The sequence below is a fragment of the Vombatus ursinus genome, unplaced genomic scaffold (assembly GCF_900497805.2).
Source record: "Vombatus ursinus unplaced genomic scaffold, bare-nosed wombat genome assembly UNPS02014812.1, whole genome shotgun sequence".
Lineage (NCBI taxonomy): Eukaryota > Metazoa > Chordata > Mammalia > Diprotodontia > Vombatidae > Vombatus > Vombatus ursinus.
Genome location: NW_020954590.1, coordinates 17,872,093 through 17,899,858, shown reverse-complemented (window position 1 = coordinate 17,899,858; position 27,766 = coordinate 17,872,093).

Sequence of the window (27,766 nt, the reverse complement as noted above, 5' to 3'; positions counted from 1 at the left end):
GACATATGATATATATCTGCTAAATCAGTTGCTTTTGAGTAAAGACCATTAGCTTGATTCCTTCACAAGATATAGCACCATGCTATGTATTATATAAAGAAGAAGGGGAAAAAAAGCATTGGAATAGTTTAACAAGGTAATTTCACTGTACCCTCAGGGGTGATTTTTAGTAAAAATCACCAGAAGCCAGTTAGATTCAAGTTCAGAATATAAAGAACACAAAGACCCTGTCTAAAGTGCCTATGATCTTTCCTTTGTGAATTATAGTGTAACTGTCAACCACAACATCCGCAACTGACAGGCTCTCCTTGTGGCCTGGAAACTTTTCTTCATTTTTCCTTTCATTTATTATTCCACAGGCATTTGTATTTTTGTATGTTAATTATATATCTTCATATAGATAGAAAAGAAAAAGAAATTTAAAAAAAGACATTTCCTGGAACTATTTATTGGACTTTTATACTAGGATACAAATTCTTTCTTTTTAAAAACCAGATCTCCCTATTTTATTCAGGATGTCAGTGAAGTAACCACTCATGGATCTGATTGCTTGACAGAAAAGCTCTGACTTGTTTCTGACCGGAGCCGGTTTTTCCCTTGTTAGGCAACCTAAGCACTCGCTGCTCCCAGGACATCACCATGTTCGTGCCAAGTATAGTGTGGACATCTGATTGGCTTAACCAGAACTCCTGAGCTCAAGAGATCTGCTAACCTCATCCTCCCCACTAGCAGGGATCACAGGAATGCTCCATCAACCCCTGCCATGATGTAGATTCTTATCCACTTCAGCCCAAAGTGGTACGATCATCCCCACCCCGGTTTTTGGGATACAGAATCCAGTTAAATTAAACCTCATTCATTATCGCAGGTCAGTTCAATTAGAATTTTGATTTACACTATAGGATGCTTCTAATTGGTCAAATTCAATTTCCAAAGACCTTTATGAAAGCTGACTTACCACTCAACATGAATTATACCCATTTTATAGATTAGCAAATGGAAATACAAAGTGATGTAATCAATAAACAAAGATTTATTAAATGGCATCCATGTGCCTAGTCACAGTCCTTGGCTTTGGGGATACAAAGACCAAAAAAAAAAAAAATAAACAAATAAACCATACCTGCCTTCAGAGAGCTTCCTTTCTATCTGAGGAAACAGCACATAGACACATTCAGTGAATACATCCAAGACATTTTAGTTCCAAACCTTTGCTATGTGGAAAATAAAAATTATATATGTAGAGTATGGTAGGTAGTGGAGGAGAAAAAGCAGGATGGGAACAAAAAAAGAGCAGAGCAATAGGAGTTTCAACTTCTCCCTTGCTTATTTTAATGTCTTTCAAATAATTTTTCCTTTGTAAGTATATTAAAATAATCGGTGTGATTCAATTGTCCCTTTGTATTCTGAGCAGAGTGGACCTCCCTTAACTCCTCTTCCAGATTTTCCATTGTAGCCAGGCTTTCATACTACTAAAAACATCTCTCTTGCTTTGTAAGGCAGCCAATGGAAATGCTTGCTTCACAAGAGTATTTTCTGTGGTCAAAAAAAAGAGGATAGAGAGTATACTCATTTGGTTTACCACTCCCTACCCTCAAAAAGGCCCCATTAATGACCATTGGCTGCCAATATATGTTTGCTTCTTTTCAAAGTAGTGTGTTTAAATATTGTGTTGTATGTATGTGTGTGTATTTTGGTGCACAGAGGATGACAGATCATCAGATTCACTAATCCAATGTGCTAAATAATTGTGATGATTTATGTAATGCTGGATGCTCAGATCTTAAATTCAAGATTTTAATGCTATATTTAGCCTAATTTCTTCTCTATTATACTTGAGCGTGAGATATCCAAATGCTGTTCAAATGTGTTTTGAACAATTGTGCTTTATATTATGTTTTCTAGATGCAACACAAGAATGCAATGTAGTCAGTCATTTATTATTGATCTCTTAAGTATTTATGCAGACAATGTAATTTGGAAGGTACAAGGATAAATGGAGCAATTCAATAAAAATATGACAAAGACTTCCAATAGCTATTTTCATTTCCTAGGAAATATCTTCATGGTAAATCTGAGTTTCATGAACACAAATTACACACCTCCTTAGTTACAATCATCTTGTTTGTGAAATTGGAGAAACGTGGAATGAGCACAGAAGTAACCCTAACAAAGAAGACATTTTGAAACCCACAAAATAAAAAACACGACTATAAAATGGATATAAATTCAATATTTTGACACATTGAGAAAATGCATACGAAGTAATTCTGACAACATTTATCAGTGGCTTGTGGTTATTGCAATTGTCTTTTTTTCATATAAAAGATATGCTGGATCTAATGTTGACACTTTTTAATGACTTTTCAATTCTGTAGATTGATGAAATATGGCACGTCCTCAGCATAAGCAATGAAATTATAAATATATATAGTAAACTGTATTCTGAGCTTTACATCAGGGAACATTATACATAAGTGAGAATAATCTATAAATCTAAAGTGATTGGCAACCAGAACATTAGAATCGTTGTCATAGCCAATCACAGGCTACTATAGTAGACTGCAGATTGCAGAAGAAAATGTAAATTCCCAATACATCCAGTATAGTTAAGTCATCTATAATGGAAATGCTGACATATTACTTCTCTCAAAGATGTATGGCAAGGTTTGAGATTGGAGTTTGTGTGTTTGTATGTGAATGAATGCTTATGTGTGTCTTCTCCCAACATGATGAGTGAAAAAAAAAAGTAAGTTTACTGTGAGTTCTATTATCCTAAACTGGTTCTTGTATTTTTTTTTAGTAAATTTTGCTTTTACAAAAAGTACCATGAACTTGGTTGTTTATCTTTTTAAATTGGCAATTCTTGGATCTTCTTTGGCTATCAAGTGGTACCAGAGGAGACCCAGTGAAAGTCACTGACCCTGGAAAGATCTAAGATTCAAAGTAAACACATAAAGTTAAGGAATGCCAACATGCTGCTGAATTAAAATTAACACAGCATATCACATGATTAAACATATACTAAACCTTTAATGTGAATAAGAGTACTGTCTACATCTGCATTCATGAATCAACAACATCCACGTTATCTTTTTCTATGAACGTTGCATGTTCTGATTTAAAATTTCAAAATGCTTTCCCATGTCAGTGACAATCTTAATAGATTCCAATTAGTTCCACAAGGCACTTTCTGATGCACAGGCCTCTGGCTTGATTGCGGTGAATGGTGGGTATTTCCTGTGTTTAAGCCCACATATGGATTGAGTAAGGCAGTGGCAGAGAGACTACTGTTTTCCTTCACTACATCTTCATTTCTTTTTTTACAGGCTAAGCCTTTTTTGTTTTTCCTGGCTCTGTTGTCAAAATACTGACCAAAGTTTTGGCTCATTTCTTTGGAACACCGGGCCAAAACAATCCTCTGGAAACCAGTGTGGCAAAATGTATTTTAATCTATACATTCAGCATTCAAAGATGTGCAGAACCACACCCATTGACCCACTCTGTGGTTTAGAAACAACATGGGTTTGCCCCCAGAACTGTTTGATTTATAGGGCAAGTTTTTTCAAACTGGATCTATCAGCATTGGAAATGCTCTGTACCTTGGTTTCATTATGTCCTATGAGCAAAACCAAACAAACAAACAAACAAACAAAAACTAAATATATTGGGTTCATTTTGTTTCCATTAGAAGAGGCTAGGTGAATGCCTTTTGCATTCTATGGGATCCTTTGGAAACATCTGTCAGCATCTCTCTGAATGAAGGTAGGGCAATGACGTCTTCTGGGAGAAATACAAGAAAAAGACTTTTCCTCTGCATACCAATAAAGAACTAAAGCAGATATTTAAAGTGCTTAACAAACAAGGCACAAATAACCTGGACAAAATTGAAGAATTTTCCTTTAATGAAATATTCCTTTCTAAATATTTGAGATTTATTCATCCCTATGAGCTGTGAGGCTTTGCTTTTTATACTGATTTTCAAAATATACTAGAAAGACCTGAATCGATCACTTTTTTTTTTTGCAATACAGGTGATCAAACATGAATCTATAAAGAATGTATACTTGTTTACTTTTTGAGAGATAACATCATAATATTGGCATCGCTCCAGAACTTGCATGAAGATAACTATTTTTAGTATTCACTAATTTTAAGTCTTTCTCTTTGCACTAGCTGAACATATTTTTAAAGTTCTAAATGGATTCATATCCTTCTAACTTTGTTATATTGATACTTTCAATTATATTCAACAAACATTTGTTGTTCACCTTCTTTATGCCAGGCATTAGGTGTTAACAGAATAAAAGTACCTTCTCCTTTCATGATCTGTCTGTCTTAAACCTATTTGCACTGGAAAAATTTACTGAATTACATTTCCACTAGATTTCAATGTGCCACCTGGATTTTCTCCCAGATGAACAGCATGAACCAGAAAGCAGTCAAGAAAATGTCTTTTGCTATTAAATTAAGCATTAAAACTTTCAGCAAACCCCAGTTAATAGTATAGTATATGCTGCAGAGAATTTTACAAGAAAAAGAAAAAAAATTGGGGAGAGGAAGGTTTTTTGGTTTTTTTTAATGCAGCACCATTTATTCTTTCCCCATCTCTCTCATCTAGCTGTTCGCCTTTTCTTAACTTTCATATCTTCAGGAAAGTTGATTTTTCAGATGAAAGTAAGGGCTGAGGAAGAAATTGGATAAAGAAGGACTCAGTTTTCTGGCGTCTTAGAGAACAGTCTGGTGACTCGCTTTGTTCTCCTGGGGTTGCCACATTTAGGAGAATTCCTTGATTCTTGGAATCAATCAGCAGGGACTGTTATCTTTAATTTGCATACACTACCTTCTTCTCAACTCCCAAGGCGACTAATTCCCAACCCTGCGGCTCCCCTTTCACTGAATATTGGACTGCCAAGGTGATAAAGTTCAGAATCAGAGGTATGTTTGCCTTTGGAACTTAACTAACTGTTCAGTGGATCCTGTGGTTGCGTCTTTTACCAGATAGTATCATTCTCTCAGCATCCGGGAGTCCCGGATGGTCACACCTGGGATTCATTGAGACTGCGCATCCAGGACGCCCCATGAGCTACTTTTTCTAAAAGCAAAGTAGCAAAACAAGTCAATGTGTGGGCGTCGATTTTTTTTTCAGTTGGGGCGGTCTTGAGGGTTGTCCGGAGGACTTGGCTCGTCTCTATTTGCATTCTGTTTGAACGAGAGCAATTTTCAAGCTTTCTGCATGCACCATAATGTTTGTTGCAGACTATATGTTCCAGCCCGGAGGAAAAGCACAAAGATGTGTATTAGAAGGTGCTCAGTTATTTAGATTTCTTAACTCTCCATAGGTTCACTTTCATAAATAAAAATTAGATCTCTCAATGTCGCTTGGCGAAGATTAAAACCACTAGTAGGCAGAGAACGAAGGAAAGGCTAAAAGTCCTTCTTTTCAAAAATAAACAAGCAAAAAAAGTTCTTGTTGGTGGCAAACCTTGTGTTTTGATTATTGATGTTTGCCTTTTGATCGTCCCATAATACAATGAATCATCTCTTAGCCGTCCTGAATAGTACTGGCTAAGAGATGATTCATTGTGTTATGGGATTGTGGTCCAGAAAGATTTGAAGATGGAGGAAATGCATTATTTTCTCACTGACTGCTATTGATTCTTCTTAATTTGTTATTATTAATTATTTTCTTATTTGTTACAATTTTATATACTATATCTGTTCCTAATAAATATTTTACATATAGGGAGGGACATTAGTCTACCCGTTCATTTCATTCCACTCTATCACTTGAAATACCCAGTATTTCTGAGTGCCATGTCAAGCAGGGTAAGTGTCACAGCTAATGCATGTTTAATGTGCATACATATACCTTGAATTGCAGAAGACCTGGGAGCTTAATGGGTGTACTGAAATCACAAAATGAAACCCTGCCGCTCAACACAGATAGGTTATTGTGTGGAACTAAGTGCATCTACTAATAACATAGAAGAGTTTGCAAAGATACACCAGACAATCAAAATAGTAATTCCAAATGAAAAGAAAACATGGTTCTTTAAGTGTTTAGAAGAGTGCACAGCGGGATATATTTTCTTTCCTACTGGCAAGAGTGTGTAACTGGATACCTTAACATTACTGAGAACATGAAAACATGAAACAAAAGTATTGATCCAAGAATATACTGAAGAATCCAAGTACACACTAGATTGCTTGTTTGTTTGTTTGTTTTAGATGGAGTCACTGTCAGTTGCTTATTGAGAAAGCTAAAACTTAGCCCTCTCCTTTTCAAGCATTCTTCAAAGGTACCCAAAGAAAGTGTTATTTGTATTGTTAAATTTTACATTAGCCGAGCTTTAATTGTAGCAGCTGCTAAATAGATGTAGAAATATTGGTATTTATAGTAAAGATGGCAATCATCTTCCTAAGGCTGCAGTCTAATGCAGGAGCCTAATTAATTTAACCTGGTCATCTTCCTTAATGGCAGCACTTTTTCATTCCCACAGATGGAGCTCAAAGGAATTACCAAGGTTGTTTATCCCAACAGGTCTCCGGTTATGGTTTGCGGATGGCAGGTCTTTGTATTGTTTCTCTTAAGGGAAGCCAACTTGAATGTAGGCAAAGTCTAGACAAAACTCATTAGAAATGCCAAGTGCGTATGGCAGCACTAGGTAAAAATGAAACCTCCGCTTGCTCCTGGCTTTCCTTGGCAAATAAATGAAAGGAGTTTTGTTTTTTTGTTTTTTTTAAAGAGTTTATTTCTAGAAACGTGGAAGCAGGAATTTAACGTTAAGTAATTATAAACTATTACTTTACGTTTAAATCATAACAAAAAGGAAATTAAACTTTGTTCCGAGAGGGAAAATTTCCATTAGTCTTATCATTTGACTTGGAGAATTTCTTTAAATATTTTCTCCTCCCCTCTTTCTTAGATGACTTGCAACAAATACAGTGGATGTTTTTAACAGAAGGAATTTGAGTAGACTCGAGCATTCCTACGTGTGCACTGACATACAATCAAACAAAGATTGTTTGGGGGGGGAAGACATTTATTATTAAAGGAAATAAAGCATTTTCCGAGTAACTATGAGGATTTGATTCCGTTAACACAGCGTCTGTGTCACAGTGGCTGTTTATATTATTTGAATTCGTCATCAACTAAGGTGCAGTGCCTGCGCCCAGCGTTATCGTTTTCTCTACGTATTTAAATTTTCTTCTGAATCCAAGTAGACGGCTTTGTTTATAATTGGGGACGTCAGCATAGATTGATATCCTCTTGTGAATAAAATAAGTATTTTGCAATATGGTCATTTGCAATTAATTCTGAAGGATTTTTTTTTTTAAGATCCAAAGAGGAATAACTAATGATGCATAGAAAAGATGGGGGATACAGCTCTAGTTTCTTCATTTCTTTCTGGGACAAGGCAGCCAAGCAATTCAGAATCGTTTTTGGCCCTGGTGCAACACTGCAAGAAATACAGAGTGGTGGGGGTGGAAAGGTGGGAGGAGGCTAGAATAAGCTGTATGTACATTTTCTCAAATGCCTGCTGGTTATTTGCACAATTCTCTGCTCTCTTCACCCCGCCCCCACGAGATAACTGACATCCACCTTTGGGATAAGTTAGGGTCGAATATATCCCAGGAAATCCCGATTGGTTTTCAGGTGGCATGTGGGTAACCATCAATGGTCTTTCTAAACGCGAAGGTGCGTAGTCAGCAATAGGTTTGCACAAATCATCTCTTGACACCAATACTGCCAGGGTAAAAGGCTACACTGGAGTAGGGATGGAAATGGGGGACTATCACTTAGGGCATTTCTAACTCCGAACTGTTACTGTCCGCTGAAAAGACAAGTTCATCCTCCGCTGGTGAAAGACTACCCACCAAAGGGTAAAATCGGGCACAATGGAGCGCGTAGAAATAGGAAAAGACATCAGTGTCTCAATTTCATTGGTGGCAACTGGGAAGAAGTTTTTCGAGTTGGTCTGAGTCCCTTTGTGCAGCAACATCTGTCTGGAAAACATCTGGAAGGCGGAGTAAGTCATCTTCCTGAAAGAGAGATTCCAGGTATGGGGGGGGGGCGCTATTAAAAAGGACTGAGTGTATTGCCGCCTTATTAGGGACCCCTTCATTTTCAAAGCTGCAGTTTGAGGGAGAAAAAAAATCGACCCCTAATGAAACCTCAACCATCAGGACTCAACTGTTCATTGTACTAATCTTAAATACAAAATACAAACCAATTTCTTCACAACCAATAAGAGAAGTCACTGAATTGTGATTGCATAATTACCCTCATTTTTCTACAGGCTGAAAAGTTTGTCTGATAGACCTTATTCACACTAGATCAGAAGGAGAGGCACTGGAGTTCAAAGAAAAAAAGCCCTGAATTCGAGTCCTACTTCTGAAGCTTACTAAGTGCGTAGCTGGGCTATGTCACTTAATCTTCCTGTGCCTCAATTCCTCATCTGCAAAACAGAAATAACAAGTTTTGCACTACTTAATTCAAAGGGTTGTTGTATGGTAAGCACTTTAAAGCAAAATGTTTGAAAGTGAACCATTCTGTATATGGCCACTTTTTCACTTCTCTTAAAAGCACTTCCCTTCCCTTACCCCCTAAGGCAAGAATGTAAGGTGGGCGATGTTAAATGCAGCACAGGTCTGCATGCTGGGAACTAGGACCTAGGTCCACTTACTTCTTAGACCCAGTAGTCTTTCCATTAAGACCAAAATCTATGTCTTGTCAAATGATTCTATTCAATTGCGCCCGCTACTCCAGCATTAGAGACCCTCCTCGGTGGTAAATTTGAGAACTTACAAGTCAACATTAACTCCTTCAGGTCATTAGCGCCTGACCACAGAAATGATGCCCAAGTAAGGCCTCTTCTGGTTACTGTGTCTCCCTGAGCTTTCTGCCAGCGACGCTGAGCTCACACACAGATACTAAAGCCCTATGTTGGCACAGGGCCTAGGCTCAGGTTCCACAGCCTAATCACACCATTTAGCAGTCTATGTTTTAGGTTTTTAGCCTTCTTTTTGAAATTATAATTTTCCCGAACTATTCTGTCCTCCCACTACCTCGTAGTTCCTTGTGGACATAAGTGACTGAAATCAAAGGAGGAAACCCTGAGATGATGGAGTTATGCAGTTGTTCTTCATCGTCATTAGGAGTTTTCCATATTGTCCGCTGCACTCATGCTGAAAACTCATCTCACCCCCTCTGGACTTATATGCCCAGCTGTCTGGGCACGGAGAGGAGCCCTCACTCCCTCCCCCTTTAGGACCCAGGAGCTTCCCGGAATCCCCTCCCTCTCCCAAATATCCGGTCCCAAGAGAAAGCCACAGGCGGCCGGAAGAGGAGCGAAACCTGGTTGGGTCTGTACCGCACTGGCCCTGACCGCTGTGGCCCGGGCCACCCAATCGCTCACTGGGACTGTGCAAGGCTGGCTCAGGGTCAGCTCTCTAAGTCTACAGTGACGCTCTCCTCCTTTTCCTATCCTACCGCTCCACTACATTTCTCTAAATTCCCAAGTAAGCCTTCCCTTGAGGTTAGTCCATTACCTCCTCGTGCTCGTTGCTCATTAAATGTATTTGCATCCCACCTCAGTCCTTCCCCTTCTAGTTCCTCCCTACCTCTTCCCACCCACCCATCTCCATCTAGGGTACTGGAACCTGCGCCAGTGGTTCTAATTGGAATGAGATATCATTGATTGTCGGTGGTAGCACAGCTAGGCTGGAGAGGCGGGGGCAAGGGCGGGGACGGGAGGAGATGGGGGCGGGGGGGGAGGCGGTGAGTTGGGGCAAACTGATCTTGAGTTAAGCAGAAGCAGCTGCTAGGTAATAAGGAGCTGCTGGGGATGAAGCGATTATTTCCCCAGCTGAACGAGCCGGAAGGGGACACTCACTGCTTCGGCGAGGAGCTCCAGCCACTGGGTAATAGAACATTGAAAAAGGAGGGACTCAGTCCCCAGGAGAACCCCTCCCCTTCCCTGGCGCTCATTCGAAACCTTGAGTGCATCACGGACGCTCCCTTTCAGACTTAAGGATCCTGTACTAGGAATCTGTCTGATTTCCCGGTTGGTCAGACTTGGGAATGAAGCTTCCCTGAGATCTTTTCTGAACGGTTCCTCTCATACGGGCGGCCACATCAAATGCTCGGAACGCCTGACAGCTACAACTTGCTGCCCTTTCTTACACCCTCTTTGCAACACCGAGTATGATGCCAGTTTATTCCAAACTTCAGAGGTGAGACAGTGAAAAGCAATTGAACTCCCTTCCCCTTCACCACCACCTCCCCCTCACACGTAAAAACTATTTATCCCAATTAGAGAGGATGCAGAGGTAGCTAGCTCGAATGTTTCTCGTCTCCAGCTATCTAAAAGGAGAGGAGAGTTGCATTTAAATCCCTTTTATTATTGTTATTATTCCGATTCCCCTTCCTCCATCTAAACTTTTGGGGAGATAAAATAAGAAAATCTCTGCTTCAGAAAGTTGGAGATGCTGTTTTTATTTATTTAAAAATTAATCACTTCGACAAGTGCATGTTTGTAAGTGAAAAAGTTTAGAAATCTATGAAAATTAAGAAAAACACAGAAATTCCCAACAAGCAATAACAACTGATTTTTATCTACCTTTTTATGCTCTTCCATTATCCACCTAAATATAAAACCCCCATGATTTTATGTAGTTTACAGAAACCACAGGCATTTGGCACTGGGTCTAGTGTTTTATTCCAATGCGTTCATGAATTGGCAACTTGGCTTCCTACGAAGCCCTCTAAATACATATTCGAGTCCTGAGGAAAAAAAAAAAAAAAAACCCACACCAAACCACAGCTGAATTTATTGCATTCAATTTTTAAATGCAGTTTTTTTTTTAATGGGAGGAAACATCCCCCGCAGCTACCTTAGCTTCCATAGCTAAGGATTCCAATATTTCGAAGGATATCTAACAATAAAATCTATACGCTCCCAGGAATAATAATCAATGTAGAATTTCTTTCTTTGATGTTTACAACGAGCAATGTTGTCGTTACGATCTTGTTAACATGTTTGCTTAATTCAAGACACTGTCAGAAGAGAAAAATGACACCGAACAAAGTCTTTTCTTTAGAAAAGAAAATAACATTTCTCTGCTAAGAACACGTCGACGTTATGGAAATATCCTTGCTACCGCGTTCTTTCCAAGAATTTTTTTTTTAATTTTTGTTTTGCTTTATCAAGTTTCACGTGTCTAGATTTACTGAAAGTTTGTCTTCAGTTTATTTACTGTACGTGAAGGTGTCTAGAAATACCTGTAGAACACTTCACCAAACTAATCTACAAAGCTTTATTTATTTGAAAACCTGGCTAGTTACATCTAGAGCTATATAGATACATTGCCTTCCATTTTTTCCATTTCAAAATTGCTAGTGCTTGAAATATTACTGTTGGATTAAATTGGAAATGCCTCATATTTGAAACTTACCTAATACCTGTACTTTGGATTTGGGCAATGGTGGCGTTCATATGTATGTTCTCTGGGGAAATATCGGACCACGGATTTATTGGCGTAGCCTACATGACATCTGCTCTTTTTCACTCAAACCTTCACGCGAAGAACCGTATGCACATCCGTGTCTATAAACACGTCTGTGTTGGAACATCTTCCTTCTTTCATTTTTGTGGGGCAAAGGCAGCTGTAAAGGACAAAAGTCAGTGGAAAATGATGAAGCAAAATCTCAAATTTTACAGCTCTGACATAATTTCAAGTTTCTCTTTATTCCCCTCCTCCTCCTACCATTAGCCACCCCTCTGCCCATGTGTACAACCACGTGTGCGGGGCTACATCACACAAACCTATCGCGTTTCTTCCACGGACTGGATTTATTTTTATTTTTTCTATTTTTTTTTTTTTAAACCAGGAAACAGAGTTAAAACACAGAGAAGAAACAGCCGGGAGTGAGCGAGTCTGAACTCGAAAAACACACGGACGCCCAGGCTCTATTCTGAGCTACGGGGTTGCCTGCAGTCTGAACCCTGTAGGTCCTGGAAGAGAAACTGGGCAGTCTGACTGTATGAGGTCTGCTGAAGACCAGTCAGCCAATCTACCTTAAGAGTAAGAAGCTAGATTTCCACCAGATTAAAGGCTAAATCAACAAAAGAACACTCCTACCTGAAGTGGTTTTTGCTCAACTATCTGAGCATGGCTCAAGCCATTTCATGGTACTTTGCCACGCAGGACCCAAAGCAATTCGTCCCACCTTAGCTATATATAGAGCTGAGTCCCCCCCAGGCGTCTCTCACTCTCCCTGACAAACTTGCTCTCTGATTCCCCGGAACAAACTCTCTCCCCCACTCTATCTATATGCTCAGGCTGACCCAGCTCAATTTTCACATCAAATAGTCGATTCCGTTTTGATCCTGGCTGCTAACATTCCTGATTTCCCAGTGATGTTTCCTGAACGCCAAAAAACTCATTTAAACGCAAACGGATTGATCTCTATATTTCTGCCTCCAAATTTAATTTTGAACTTGGGCATTCATGAATTCCTGTGCCCTCGGCCTCAGTTCGAAGTAAGCCTGTAGGCACAGAATTAAGATAACCAAAAAGAGCCCTGCCTTCTTTGGCTCCATTGGATCTCATTGCATATACAGAATTTATAAAGTTGCTAGAGTGCAGTCCCATTAAAACTTTGACTGGTGGGCCAGTGAAGACAATTTACATAACTTCAAAGATTAAAGATTGTTGTTGGTGATTGTAGTACAGACACTGAACTGGGCATAGGAATCAGATACAGGTCTTCATGTTCATGGATTATTAAGAAAGAGTGACTCATTCTTCAGGGGACAAATATTTTTGCACCATTTGATATTCAGTTTTCTTTTATCTGCTTGGACCAGCTGAGAGTTATTTAATAGGGTTCAAACTTTCCCTTAAAGTGTAAATAAATCTCCTAAAATTTAAAGGGCCATGCAGCCATCAATTAAAACTTGGGGAAATCAGTGGGATATATAGTTGAGTTGTGAATGTGTAGGACATTAAAAATCAAATACTGGACAAATATTTCAAAACGAAATGTCAATCAGCTGTCAATAGTTGTGAGTTTTGACACGTGAAAAAAGCCAAGTATAGTCACAATTTTTACCCCCTTCCACAAACTATACTTCCAAACATAAAAGTGATTTTAGGCAGGACTTGTGAACATGCTATATGGCTTAGAACATATGTTTAAAAATTATACCAGAATGCTTTTAAAAGAGTCTGTTGTGACATCAGCAATGTTAAGCCATAAGGGTACTACATTTGTTTAATGAAAAGGAGAATCCATAATTGCAATAGGAAAGGGCTGAAAAGAAGAAAAACAAACAAAATATCCTCTTCACTTCTGACTGAAAATGCAATACGAAATAGAATTTAGGACCAAAAATGACTTCAAAATTCTTGCATACTAGAACATCTAAATCATTAAAATGTATTTGCAGTATTTTTGTGATTATGCTCAATGTATCTCATTTTATGTTCCTCAGTCACAAGACAAGTTTCCTAAATTCTCCTCCCCATGGTTGTTTAAGAGGAGAAGGCACTTAGGTTGGCATATCTCATTTTTAATATGCATTATCTACTTTTAGAACTATTATTAATGTGACTTTTTGTTTGCCAACAGAGGGCTGAATGTTGAACATAAATGGGCCTCAGGCCATAATCTATGGCTTTTTATTTAAGTGTGTTCTTTCACTTCAATTTTTTTAAAATCTTTTTTTTTTTTAATGGAAGTAGGGTGAACTGTCCATAATGATTTCTGACTCACTAGATGGGAACAATAAAAAAGAATTTTGCAAGTAAATGAAATTTATGAACTAAACTGCTCATCAAAAATAACATCAGTTATATGCCAAAAACTTGGACAGGAAATAACAAAATGAGATTCAACATAGATAAGTACAAGATAATATGTTTAGGGGGAAATAATCTAAGACTTATAAACATGAGTTCCAACTCACAATTCCTTCATGAGCAAAACTATATCCTTCAGATTTGCTGGACATTAAGATTTACTTAAGGAATGTGGGATTTTTCCCTGTGCAACAAAACCAGGAAAGCAATAATTTGGATAGGTGGACAGCTTTTTTTTTAAATTGCACCTGCACCTTTATTCTTGAAGGAAAGGGTGGGGAGGGGAGATTCCTTAGTGGTAATGATGAGTTAATTAGACGCTTGCTATGTGATATGGCAGAAATTACAAAGACTGACCAAGTCAATGCCCTTTGTGGTTGCAAACACGTGACTATCACAAATATGATATAGGAAGGTGACAGCAATTTGTACAAGACACTGGCTGGATTACATCTATTTGCTTGGTGCTGGGTACCTCAGCACTGCACATGTGCACAAATAGAACAATAATAATAGCTGATATGCATCTTGTGTTTTAAGGTTTACAAAGCATTTTACATTTATTATCCTTTGATCCTCATACAAATGCAATGAGGTAAAATCGATAGGTATTATTTTTCCTATTTTACAGATGAGGAAAGTGAGGCCCAAGAGATTTAATGACCTGACCATTATCCAACAGGTAAAATCAGAATCTGGAACTTAGGTCTCTTCAGATTCTTTGTACAGCACTATTCCCTCCACAACACATTCTCTCATTTTGGCAATAATTAGAAAAAGAACTATTCAGAAGCTTTGGAGGAAGGTACCTCAGAAAGATGACAAGAGGATATAAGACAAAGACAAGATAACGGAAGATTTAAGATTCCTTCTTGGAGAACATGTGGAAGTTATTCAAGGTGTCACGGGAGAGGGGTAGGGAGGCTGAAACAAAAGAGAACAGGACAATATAAGTTGGATTTAATTCAGAAATTGGTTCAACTGAATAATTGGGAAGATGCAAGGAAACATCAATAAGAATTCCTAGAGGAGTGATTTGAAGCTAACGTGTAAATATTTTAAGATATATGCATTACTTATAGCAATAAGATAGAAAAAGAAAGGATCTGTGGGTACTGGGTCCTAGTTCTTACCTGTAGTTAAAGGGTAGTCAAAAGTGAGGGAATTCTTTTCCCAGTTTTTTTTTTGTATTAGAAACACTAAAGTACAAATGCATGAAAACAAAGTTTACTTATTCTTTTCCTTCCATTTCTTCTGACCAATGAAACTCATCCAAATCCCCATTATATGATTAAGAAATGTTACTGCCCTTTGTATTCATATTCTACTTCCCTTAGATTTTTCAGTAAAGGGAAACCTCCATTTATCAATAATGTACAATAAAAATGTTTCAGAGACTCCTGTTCCAAAGTAATGTAACATATGATGTAAATGTCAAAATTTATGAGTCATGTAATAGCCCAGTCCCTGTCAAATGAACAAGCTTTCCCCCAGGTATGCCAGACACTTTTAAAGGTGGCAATAGAGAGAGTATTAACTTTCAAGTTACATTATACTCTAGTGTGCTGAATAGTGCTGAAAGTAGCATACAAGAGTACCATTTAGTTCACACAACTAACTGTAAGCCACTAGAGAACAGGGACCATGTCTGTAGCTTTACTTTTGCATAGTGCCTACTGTAACCTGCTTCATGAATGCTCTCAATAAACACTTTTCAATATTGTTGACTATGATGATAGCATTTGATTACAGTGAAAGAATTTATACTCCTTCTTAAGCACTAAATTTACAACCAGGGAGTGATTTAGCTAAAAGGAGGCTAGGGAGAATAAATCCCAATGTGTTTTAAGATATTTTGCTGGCCAATTAAAATGTTACTCGATTTAAACAACAGCAACAACAAAAAGGGTACTTCTGGAAACCCTTGTGTTAGCCCTAGTAAGTTGGCTTCAGTTCTAGGTAGGTTCTATCCCATAATGGTGTAGGGGCATCTAGGTGGCCCAGACCACTAGCCTTGGAGTCAAAAAGATGAGTTCAAATCAAATTTAGCCTAAGATTCTTTCTACCTGTGTGACCCTGGGCAAATCACTTAACTCCTGAATGCCTCAGTTTCCTCATTTATAAATAGCGCCTCCTCAGGGTTGTTGTGAGAATCAAATGAGATAATATTTGTAAAGCACTTTGCAAATTGTAAAGCACTTCTCTACATATTTCCAATTATTATTCCCTTCCATTGATGCTCAGGAGAGAAGCTTGATTAAAGTTAATAGGCTTAATCCTGAACTTCCCATCCTTATACTCTCAGTAGTTAACTGTGGATCTGCCCAACAGAAAATAATCCCATCAAAGGATGAAGCAAAAGAATGGACACATTTGTTTGTATTTGTAGTTGTAATTTGTGCTTTTAAGTAAAGTGTGGCATAGTGTTGCCTGTGTATGTATGTGTTGTGTTTGTGCTTCTGTGGGTACTCTTACTCTGCATGTAGGCCAAATTCAAACCCTGCAAGAACAACAGAACTTGTGTTAGCTCGGGGCCTTTGAATTTCTTGGATTTGGATTTGGATTTGAAAATTTGAATAGGGTTGAAGTTCTAAATGTACACTTCTGGCACATGTGTTCCCTGTTTAAGCCATAAGCTAATGTATAACTCTACACTTAAGTAGTTTTGAGCCCTCCATGTGCTTGTCCAATTTGCAACAGACTTTTTAGTCATTTCTCTACTGTACATAATATAGATCATTATGGCAGCTGGGATTAACATTTTATGATGCACAAACAGCTGGATGCTCTGAGTTCAACATAAAATAACAGACATAATATTAACATACTTGACTTCTTATGCCCTTTGCTAGAGGTGCACTGAGAAATATTATATACACATACCATGCATGCTTACATGAATGTAAACACACAAGCATTTTATGTGAATAGTCAAAATACGTATTCATGTCAAATTTCAATGCATTACTTTTAACTTTGTTCTCTTTTGAATGACGTACACCTCCTAGAAATATTTCGTGAGTAAAATACTACTTTGGTTTTTATTATAAAGTTGACATCACTAAATATACAAGATGAAAGTAGCTAAAAATAAATTTGTAAAAAAAAAATGCACAGATAAGTATACTGCATTTACTGATTGTAGATCTCTACTCCAGGGAGTGTCATCAATCCAAATTGTATACCCAGGACTGCTGTTCGATTTGGATTTCTGATTTTGTTGAAAGATATGTAAAAACCTCAAGTAGTCAGACAGCTCTCTATTGGCTATGCATCTGAGAAGGCTCAAGAGGATTGTTTACCCAAGCAAGTGTCTGCAATGAATTATGCTCAGTAAATTGGCTCCTGCTACTTCTGTTTCATAGAGAAAATATGAAGAATTTGTATATTGTGCAAGGAGACTCTGATTGTCTCCCAACTACCATATTTACTAGTAAAAGGTTTTGCTACATCTACATATCTAAACTATATATATGTATATATATGATATATAACATATGTAATGTATATGTGTGTATGAAGAGAGAGAAATATCTCTGAAAAAGTAAAATATTTATATTTTCTATTCTTTAAGATGCAGGAATTCTGTTTTTTAAGAGTTTTTTTTTCTGATTTTCAAAGCCAAGTAATTTTTCTACCCTAATTATTATGAGGTAGCCATTGTGTAGTGGATAGAGAGCTAGCTGGTCTCAGAGTCAGAAATACCTGGGATCAAATCAAGTCAATCAAAGAGCATTTATTAAGCACTTACTATGTGCCAGGCACTATACTAAACTTGGGAATAAAAAAAAAAGCCAAAAAACAAAACAAAACAAACAGAAAAATCCATGATTCTGGAAAGGGGTCCACAGGCTGCTCCAGACTTCTGCCCAAGGGGTCCAAGACACAAAATTTAAGAAGCTCTGTTCTACATTGTATTTAAGGTCTCTTCCAGCTCTACATCTATAATTCCTACAATGTTTTTGTCACAGCAAACTTAATTTATTTTATTTGGGCTGTCGATATTTGACTTGCCCAGGTTCACTGGGCTAGTAAGTGTCTGAAGCTGGTTTTGAACTCAGGTCTGGTCTAGGGCTGGTGTTCTATCCACTGTGCCACCTGGCAATCCCAGTTAGACCTTTTCAAATGAGTATTTTGTTTTCAGGATATTAGATTAAGCAAGCACTTTTCAAAAAGAAACTATTTCTCTTGATTACCAGTCCTGGTTTTAGCCTACTCTTTACCATCCTGTTGGTTTTGTCCTTTACGTCCTCCTTGCTCAGAATGACCAACTCCCCCACCCCCAGTACATCAATTTGTTAAAATCCTTCCCCTCTTTCAGTGCCCAATTCATATACCTCTCCTTCCCCCATCTTTAAGAAACCACTTTTATCTCTCCAACTTTATGTAATGAATAGTATTGACAAAGGGGTGGGCAGGAATAAAAAATGAAAGACAAAAACAATAGTGTGTGAAAACCATGGCATCAAAATCAAATGATAGATATGATAAATATTTCAATATGTAAACAAGTGATTATGAACTAATTGGGCAATATACTTTCCCAAAACTGTTTTCAACTTTGCCTCTACAAGAAATTGTCCTTAGCCAATATCAACAACAGCTTTTGGCAGGTATCTCTGAAGGAGCCTGAATCACTATCAAGTATAGTACATAAAATTTAGCACAAGTTTTATGTGTTTTTGTATTCTATTTCATGGTTTTTTTAGTTTCTCAAATCATCTAAGATCCTCAAAGACAGGGGAAAAGTTTAATCTCCTCCCTCCTCCTCCCCAAATACCTAACACTGCTGAAAATATCCAGCAGGTGCTCAATAAATATATTGATTGATGCATATTCACATTAAAAGGAATTTGGTCTAGTGAATAAAGTGATTGATCTGGAATTAGGAATATTTTAAATTTAGGTTTGAATATTTAAATTTTGGGCCTGGAGTCAGGAAGACATCTTTGTGAACTCAAATCTGTCCTCAGACACTTCCCACCTGTGTGACCCTGGGCAAGTCACTTAATCCTGTTTGCCTCAGTTTCCTCATCTATAAAATGGGGTGGAGAAGGAAATGGCAACACACTCCAGTATCTTTGCCAAGAAAACTCCAAATGGGGTCATCAAGAGTCAGACACCACTGAGAAAGGACTGAACAAAATTTGGCTCACACCACAACCATTTACTAAGGGTGTCACCATGGGCTAGTCACTTAATAACCCTCACTCTCAGTTTCCTCCTCTGTAAAATGAAGATAATAACCTGTTGTGGCACTGACCTCAAATGGTTGAGGGTCATTAGATAATGTCTCTAAAAAGATAGAGAATGTACCTATGGATTCATCTGTATAGAGAACTCCCCAGCTAAGAAATTTCCTCTACCAATACAGGTCATTACCTCCTTTTCATTTTAAAATTTGGGAGTTGCCTAAGGAATGAATCCTTAAGTGACTAGCCCAGGGTTGCAGTGCTAGTATTCAAGTGTGAAGGCAGGATTCAAATCTGGGTCTTTCTGGCTTCCAGGACAGGTCCACTAAGCCTCTCTGCCTCTCATATGCTGAAATCCCTTTTGTAAGCATTACAATGCTATATAAATTGAAGTGATAATCATTAGTACATAGCCAATTGAGTAACTTTGTGTGTAATTGGGTACCCATCTCTCTCCTCTTTTCCTCTCACTTGACGTTTCTGGGTGATGATGGAAAATATTTGAAGGGAGATTAGTTAAGAATCAACCTGAAAGTTGCATTTCAATGCACCTTCTACATATGTAGTAAGGATTTATTTTACGTAAGTAAATCCATGGGTTGTTTACATAGCTGTCTCTACTTGTGACCCAGGCTCCCCAGTGAAAATAGGGGATGAATAGGAACAAGCAACTATTATTTTTGGCCTTTACATCTCTCTTTAAAAAAAATTATCTGCAAACAACCAAACTTCCTCCTTCTTTAACTTCCTCACACCTCATTCCCCATATTCTCCAGACCCCCAAAAGAAGCAGCATCCCCCCGACCCCTCCCCTTTGTCTCCAAAACTACCTTTATGCCCTTCTGATTTTAATATAGGAAACTCGGGAAGGCCAGAGGCGTCCTGGGACTCCCCTCGGCAAGGGTGGGCAAGAGGCCCGGCGCGGGATAGCGCGCTGTGCCCGCAGCTGCTGCAGAGCCCTGGGAGCGCTCCGGGAGCCTGGCCTGGGGAGGAGGCTGGGAGAGAGACAGGGAGTGAGTGGGAGGGAAGAAAGGAGGGAGGTGGGGGTGAGATAGTGCCTCGCTGTAGCTTATTGCTGTAGTTGCTGCGTACTCCAGGGCAGCACACCAGCTTTTTTCTTATTTCAAGAGGCATTAGAGGTGTGCCTGTATGTTGTTTCTGTATTTTTTTTTTAAGAAAGTAAAGGAGACAAAAGAAAAAGAAAGGAATCATAGGTTCGTATTTCTGGAAACTGGTATAGAGACAGGATTCCTTCCAACGCCGCTTGTTCCTATCAATTTACCTATTTGGGTTTTATTTTGGAACAACTAGTTTCTCATCCCTGCCTTCGCGAAGCAGGCCCGAAGTTTTGAAACAAGTAAGTCAAGTCTCTTGGTCCTCCTCCTCCACCTCTTTCTCTTCCTTTCCCCCTCTCTTTCCTCCTTTTCCCCTCTCTTTCTTCCTCCTTCTCCTCCTCCTCCTTCCTCCCTCTCTTTCCTCCTCTCCTGACCATCCCACGTTCAGAGTGGCAGCCACTAGCCACTAGTCACCATCCACCGTCCACCAGCCACCACTTCAGCCCGGCTTACACGTCGGACGATACATGACCTTTCGCATTGCCTTGGCCTCCCTTTTCGTTGTGGTGACGAGGAGACTTTGTTGTGAAATTAAATCTGACCCTTTAGCTTTGAGACAGCTGCAGAGAGCTCCGGGCTGCCTCGGGCTGGGGCTCCCCTGGAGCGAGACTGCAATCCTTGCTGGGAGATAGGACTAGCTGGGGAGGCGGAGAATTGGACCCGGAACTCCAAAAATGGGGTGCACAGCATTCAGAGAAGGACTGGAAAGATTCATTGGTGGGGATTGTTGATCCAGTCCTGCTACTAGGGCGAAGGGAAAAAAACAACAGGGTCCACATATACACATCCCATATGTATATGTACACACATCCCTACCTGTAATAAATGTGTATATATGCATATACATATTACAAACACCTATGTATTTGAATACATTTATGTATGTGTGTATATATACACGTGAATGGAGGGAGGAGGGGAGGAAGGGAGAGAGAGAAAGAGAGAGAGAGAGAGAGAGAGAGAGAGAGAGATGCCTTTCTCAGGGTTTCTGTGTAGGTTTCTGTTGGTTTTAGGTAGTCAAAGTGCAAATCTGGGTGGTAAATATATGGGCACACACGGAGTAATAGGTTGGGGGGAATCTTTTTGAACTTGGGAGGAAAAAGTTCAATGTCATCTAGCCCTTGCCTACCACCCCTACTGAAGAGCACGTGTGTATGTGTCCAGTGCTAGTTTGTTTTTCCTAGTGAAGGTGGTGACTGATTGGGACTCCTAGGAAGGGGCTGAAGTCCTTCTGGCCCTATCTGATGTTATGATTGCTGTCTTAGAAATGTGCTTGTGTTCTAAGCTCAAATAATACAAAACATTCCTGTGGCTGTGAGTGCTAGGAGAAATTTCTTTCTAGCTTTTCCTTCCTCCTTCATCTCCTTTGGTTAAAAGTGGATGTTACAAATTGAAGTTTGGTTGGAAAGAGTTATGAGTAAATTTAAGGGCAAAAGTAAAACTTTTTTGCTATCAGATATTAGAAAAATTAAGAAACACCAGGTCAAATATTATTAGTGATATAATATAGTGAAGTTACTTGAGACTGGAGGAACAGTATCAATTATAACATAATTTGTTTGTGGGTATATGTTAATTAAATACTCAATAGCTTTTCTGTCCTGGTAGCCTAAATGATTGAGGCTAACCAGAGAAATGTAAGTAATCTAGTGGATAGACTTTCCAGCCTAGAGTCATGAAGACTTGAGTTCAAATGTGGCCTCAGCCACTTACTAGCTGTGTGATCCTTGGCAAGCCACTTAACTATGTTTGCCTCAGTTTCCTCATCTGTAAAATGAGTTGGAGAAGAAAATGGCAAATCACTCCAGTATCATTGCCAAGAAAACCCCAAATGGAGTCACAAAGAGTTGGACACAACTAAACAACAAGAAGTTAATAAGAAACTCAAGTTGTTTATTATATATCAGATGTTGTCAAAGTTTTTTTTTAAAAAAATTTTAAAATAGAATAATTTTACAAATATATATATATATTTACCTATTTGTGCCTAATGATAGCTATCTCTAGAGTGGGGAGGATGGGAAGGAGGGAAGAAAAATTTACATGATAACTTTATTATATATTTGAAAGGAATAGCAATCTGTATATAATAGATTTGCAGTTTCATGTGCAATCATATTTTGTTACACTATGTTATGAAAATTCTTCTTTTATTCTATAAGTTAAAAATAAAATAAATAAATGTAAAAAAGGGATAGTTTTATAAGAATATAGGAGAAAAGGTTCAAAAAACATAGCAAATCACAAGCTTAATGCACCATTGAACCTAAAAACCAATAAATTCCCATAGTAATAGAGCTCTTTACAAAGCACTTTCCCCATAACAAGTCCCAGGTAAAAACTACAATCCATTACATTCCATCTCCAGGCTTCTAGGCATTTTCTCTGGCTGTCTCATGTGCCTGGAATGCTCTCCCTCTTCAAATCAGTCTCCTGACTTCCCAGGCTTCCTTCAAGTCCCAATTAATATCCCACCTTCTACAGAAATCCTTTCCCAATCCCTTTTAATTCTAGGCCTTCTCTCTGTTAACTATTTTCTAATTATCCTATATCTAGCTAGTGGGTACTTGTTTGCTGCTTGTCTTCTCAATAGAAGGTGAATTCCTTGAGGGCAGGGATTGTCATTTTGCCTTTCTTTGTATCCCCAGCATTTATCACATAGCACATACTAGGCATTTCAAATGACTCATCTCAGTTTTACCGAGGGAGGAACTGAAGCTCAGAGGAATTAATGATTTTCCTAAAGCCACACAGCTAGAATAATAGCTAACACCTACACAGTGTTTTTACACATGTTAATTTATTTGATCCTCACAAGAAACCCTGAGACAGATTAAGTGAATGACACACTAGTTACATAGGGAGTCAGTTTTTGAGGTCATTTTTTTTGCTTTTTTTGATGAGGCAATTGGGGTTAAGTGACTTGCCCAGGGTCACACAGATACTAAGTTCCAAATGTCTGAGGCTGGATTTGAACTCAGGTCCTCCTGACTCCAAGGCCAGAGCTCTATCCACTGCACCACCTAGCTGCCCCTTGAGGTCATTTTTGAACTCAGGTCTTCCTGATTCTTTGTCTCTGGTTCTACCTACTGGGCTACCTATCTACAGCTAGAAGATGTGGTTCTTTCAGTTAATATCTGGTAGAATCAGAGCTGGAAGCTAGGTCTCCTCATTCCCAAACCTTGTGTACACTGCCTCATCAAACAAGCAAAAAAGCAAAATAAAACATTAAGTGGGATTCTAGGTCTAGAGTGGTAGGAACTATGAGGTGATCCTCTCATTTTACTTAAAAGTTAGTGGATCTGAGAGGCATTCATACATCACTATTTAAAATATAAATTGTTATTACTAATACAGTATCTTGAAGTGTCTAATGTATTCCCAGGGAGTAATTTACACATTAGGAAAAAAACCCCCAAGCATAAGTTTATCAAAAAATCAGTTCAGTTAAATATATCAAACATTTATTAAATCACTTCTTGATGAACTTGAAAGTGAAGACCATCCCATAACACTGTAAATGTAGTTGCCAAACAATATGGCATTGCCCTGTAATTTTATCTCTAAAAGGAAAATAATCCCTCAAGCATACAAAATATTAGTGAGGAATAAACACTCATTCAGCTTCCTTTGGTGAATAAAATTAGTTTTGATGCTCTAGCAACTAGTCACTGCTATAAGTGTAAGACAGGGATTTTTCCCATCTCCAGAGAATTTTAAATGCTCGTCCAAGAAAAGGTAATAGGAGAATGAATGTTCTCTTGATGTGAGGGCAAAGGATAATGGTGGCTAGTTTGCATGCTCCTTGACCAGAGAAAGGGAAAAACACTTCTAGGACACCCTTGTGATGAACTTGAGAGAACGTGGATCAAGTCACCCAGGATGGACAGGCATGAATGAGTTGTGATTTTCACCACTGAGAAGAATGAGATGACAGATCCCATTTGAACCTGGCCTAGTGTGATGTTCTGGGCATGTCAGGGAGTGATGCTTAGAAAGAATTTGGTCATGTATTTCAGGCTTCTCAGTCACTCGGTATTAAAACTGAATATTTCTGAAAATTAAATACCTTAACTTAGATTCTTGAAGAAAAAATCCATATAGATCATATCAATTATTGATCCACTAAGCTGAGTCTTTGCTGGCAAAGAACATGAGGTTCTATCTCATTTCCACCTCACTAGCTAAGGTTATGTTTATATATTCTTTTTTTCTCACGGTCACACACAAATGTATAGTTTTAAATTAGCTTAGCTGATAAACTATTTGTTCTCCAAGGTTTTAGCTGCATCAAAGAGAAGAGTAAAAACTTTAAACAAAAGTCCATTTTAATGTCATCTTAATATTATACCCCATCTCACTCTATAAATGACTGCCATTGGACCCAAATATGCATATATATGTAAAATCATTCTATACATACTTCTATTTATCAGTTCTTTCTCTGGATGCAGATTCTTCATATGTCCTTTGTAGTTAATTTAGGTATTTATAATAATAAAAATGATTTAGTTGCTTAAAGTTGTAATTAAAACAACATTGCTATTACTATATATAGCATTCTCTTGGTTCAGCTCATTTCATTCTTCATTGTTTCATGCAAATCTTGCCATATTTTTCTAAGATCATCAAGGTCATTATTTCTTATGGCACAGTAGTATTCCATCACAATCATATACCACAGTTTAGCCATTCTGCTGTTGATGGGCATCCCTGAAACTTCAGTTCTTTACCACCACAAAGAGAGTTGCTATAAATATTTTAGAATATATAGGTTCATTTCCTTTTTTCCTAATTATCTCTAGAAATAGACTTAGTAGTGGTATAGCTGGGTCAAAGAGTACAGACAGTTTAATAACTCTTTAGACATAATTCCAGATTGCTCTCCAACATGGATGGATCAGTTCATAATGCCACCAACAATGAATTCATGTCCTAATTTTTCCACATTCCCTCCAAAATTTTTTGCTTTCCTTTTCAATCATTTTAGCCAATCTGATAGGTATCAAATGATATCTCAAAGTTATTTTAATTTGCATTTCTCTAATAAAAACTTTTGAATCAATGTAGCATTTTCAGTGGTCAAAGTCACTATTTACTCCTTTTAATTAACATATGATTAATTAAACTTAATGAACACCAGTAATGAATCGGGTTCAGTGTCCAAGTCAGAATTTTATATATCCATTGAAAGTATAGATAGTTTTGTTATGTCATCATTATTTCATTCTGATCTGTTTAATGTCAAAGACACTTCCAGATCATTAATCAGATATTTAGGGAGATGAATTTATTATTTTGATCCATTAGGCCATCTTGTAGTATATGAAAATATAATAAGAGTACTTGGGTCCTGAAGACCAGTATCATTTAAGACCTTTCCTAGCTAAAAACCAGAGTATAGACCAGAAGAGTGATCACACATCTCCATGGATCAAAATACTTTGGAAGCACCCAAAACTTCCAAATGCCAAGAATTAGCTCTGAAAACAGCAGTGAGAAAAAGCCTGAGGCAGTGCCTCCACCCATTCACCCACCAGGAAACAGAGTTCAATTTTAACATAAAGTTAAAAATCAAGAAATAGCCCGGGAAAATAAGAAATGACAAAAAAGAGAACCTGACCATAAAAAACTACTATGATGAGATGGAACATCAAGATACAAACACAGAAGAAGAGAATGATGTCAAAACAGCTGCAAGCAAAGCCTCAAAGAAAAATGTAAATTAGACACAAGTCCAGCAAAAATTTCCAGAAGAGCTAAACATGATTTAAAAATCAAACAAGACTGGTGAAGTTGCAATTGTTCTAAGAACAACTTTGAATTATCAAATCATTTTGATAATTATAAATACTCAAATCAACTACAAAGGACCTATGAAGGAAGATGCTATCCACCTCTAGAGAAAGAATTGGTAAATAGAAGTATGTATAATGTGGTTTTACATATATATGCATATTTGGGTCTAATGGTAGCCATTTCTAGAGCAGGTGGGGGGAGAGAGGGAATAAAACAAAAAGTGCTCAGCAGAGAACAAAACTTAGAAGGAAGCACAGAAAAGCAGGGTAGTTTTAAAAACAATGTGCAGTACTTATTACATAGTTTTTTCTTAAAGTAAACAGTGTGAAATTAAAATTCAATTTTTATGATGTGCTGTGTACATGGAGATGTTCTTTTTTTGTCTATGCATTTAAATTCAAAATTAATTAAAAATTTTAAAAGACTAAAGGAGGAAAAAATGGGAAAAGAAATGAAGCAATGCAAGAAAATTATGAAAAGACAATTAATGGCTTGGTAAAAGAGGCATAAAAAATACCAAAGAAAATAACACCTTAAAAATCAAAATTGGCCAAATGGTACAAGAGGTACAAAACTTTAAAGAAGAAAATAACTCCTTAAAAAGCAGAGTTGGTTAAATGGAAAAAGAGGGACAAAAGTTCACTGAAGAAAATAATTCCTTAAAAATTAGAATTTAGCAAGTGGAATCTAATGAGACATCAAGAAAATAAAACAAATTCAAATGATTGAAAAATAGAATAAAATGTGAAATATAATCAGGAAAACAAATGACCTGGAAAACAGATCAAGAAAACAATTTAAGAATTATTGGACTTCATGAAAACCATGATCAAAAAAAAGATCCTAGACACTACATCTCAAGAAATCATAAAGGAAAATTGCCCCAATATCTGTGAACTGGAGAAATTGAGAGAATTTAGCAATCGCCTCCTGAAAGAAGTCTTAAAGTGAAAACTCCCAGGAGTATTATAGCCAAATTCCAGAACTCCCAGGTCAGAGAGAAAATATTTAAGGCAGCTAGAAAGAAACCAATCAAATACTATAGAGCCACAGTCAGGATCTCAAAGGATTTATCAGCTACCATGTTAAAGGAGTGGAATCTGATACTCTGTAAGTCAAAGGAACTGGGATTACATCCAAGAATAACCTACCTAACAAAACTGAGTATAAGCCTTCAAGGGAAAATTTTGATATTTAATGAAATAAAAGACTTTCAAGCATTACTGATGAAAAGACCATAGCTGAATAGAAAACTTGGCTTTCAAATACAAGATATGAGAGAAGCACAAAAAGGTAAACATGAAAGAGAATCATAAAGAGCTCAATAAGGTTAAATTGTTTACATTCCTATATGGGAAGATGATACATATAAGAACTTTATCATTATTAGGATAGTTTAGAAGGGCTCTACATAGACAGAAGGCATGGGAGTGAGTGCATTATGTTGGGATGACCTAAAAATGGATGACTGAGATAGAAAGATGAACAGGGAGAAGGGAGAGGAAGAACGGAGAAAATTTTCTCGCGTGAGAGAAGTGCATAAGGAAGAACTTTTACAGTGGAGAGGAAAATGTTGGGAGGAGCAGGCAATGCTTCAATCTCACTTTCATCTGTATTGTTTCAAGGAGAAAATATACACACTCAATTTGGCATGGAAATCTTCTTACCCAACAGGGAAGTAGGAAGGGAAGAAAATTTTTTAAAAAGGGGAAGTGATAAAAAGGAAAGTAGATTAAGGGAAGCAGTAGTCAGAAGCAAAATTGATTTTTCAGGAAGGGAAGAGTAAAGGGG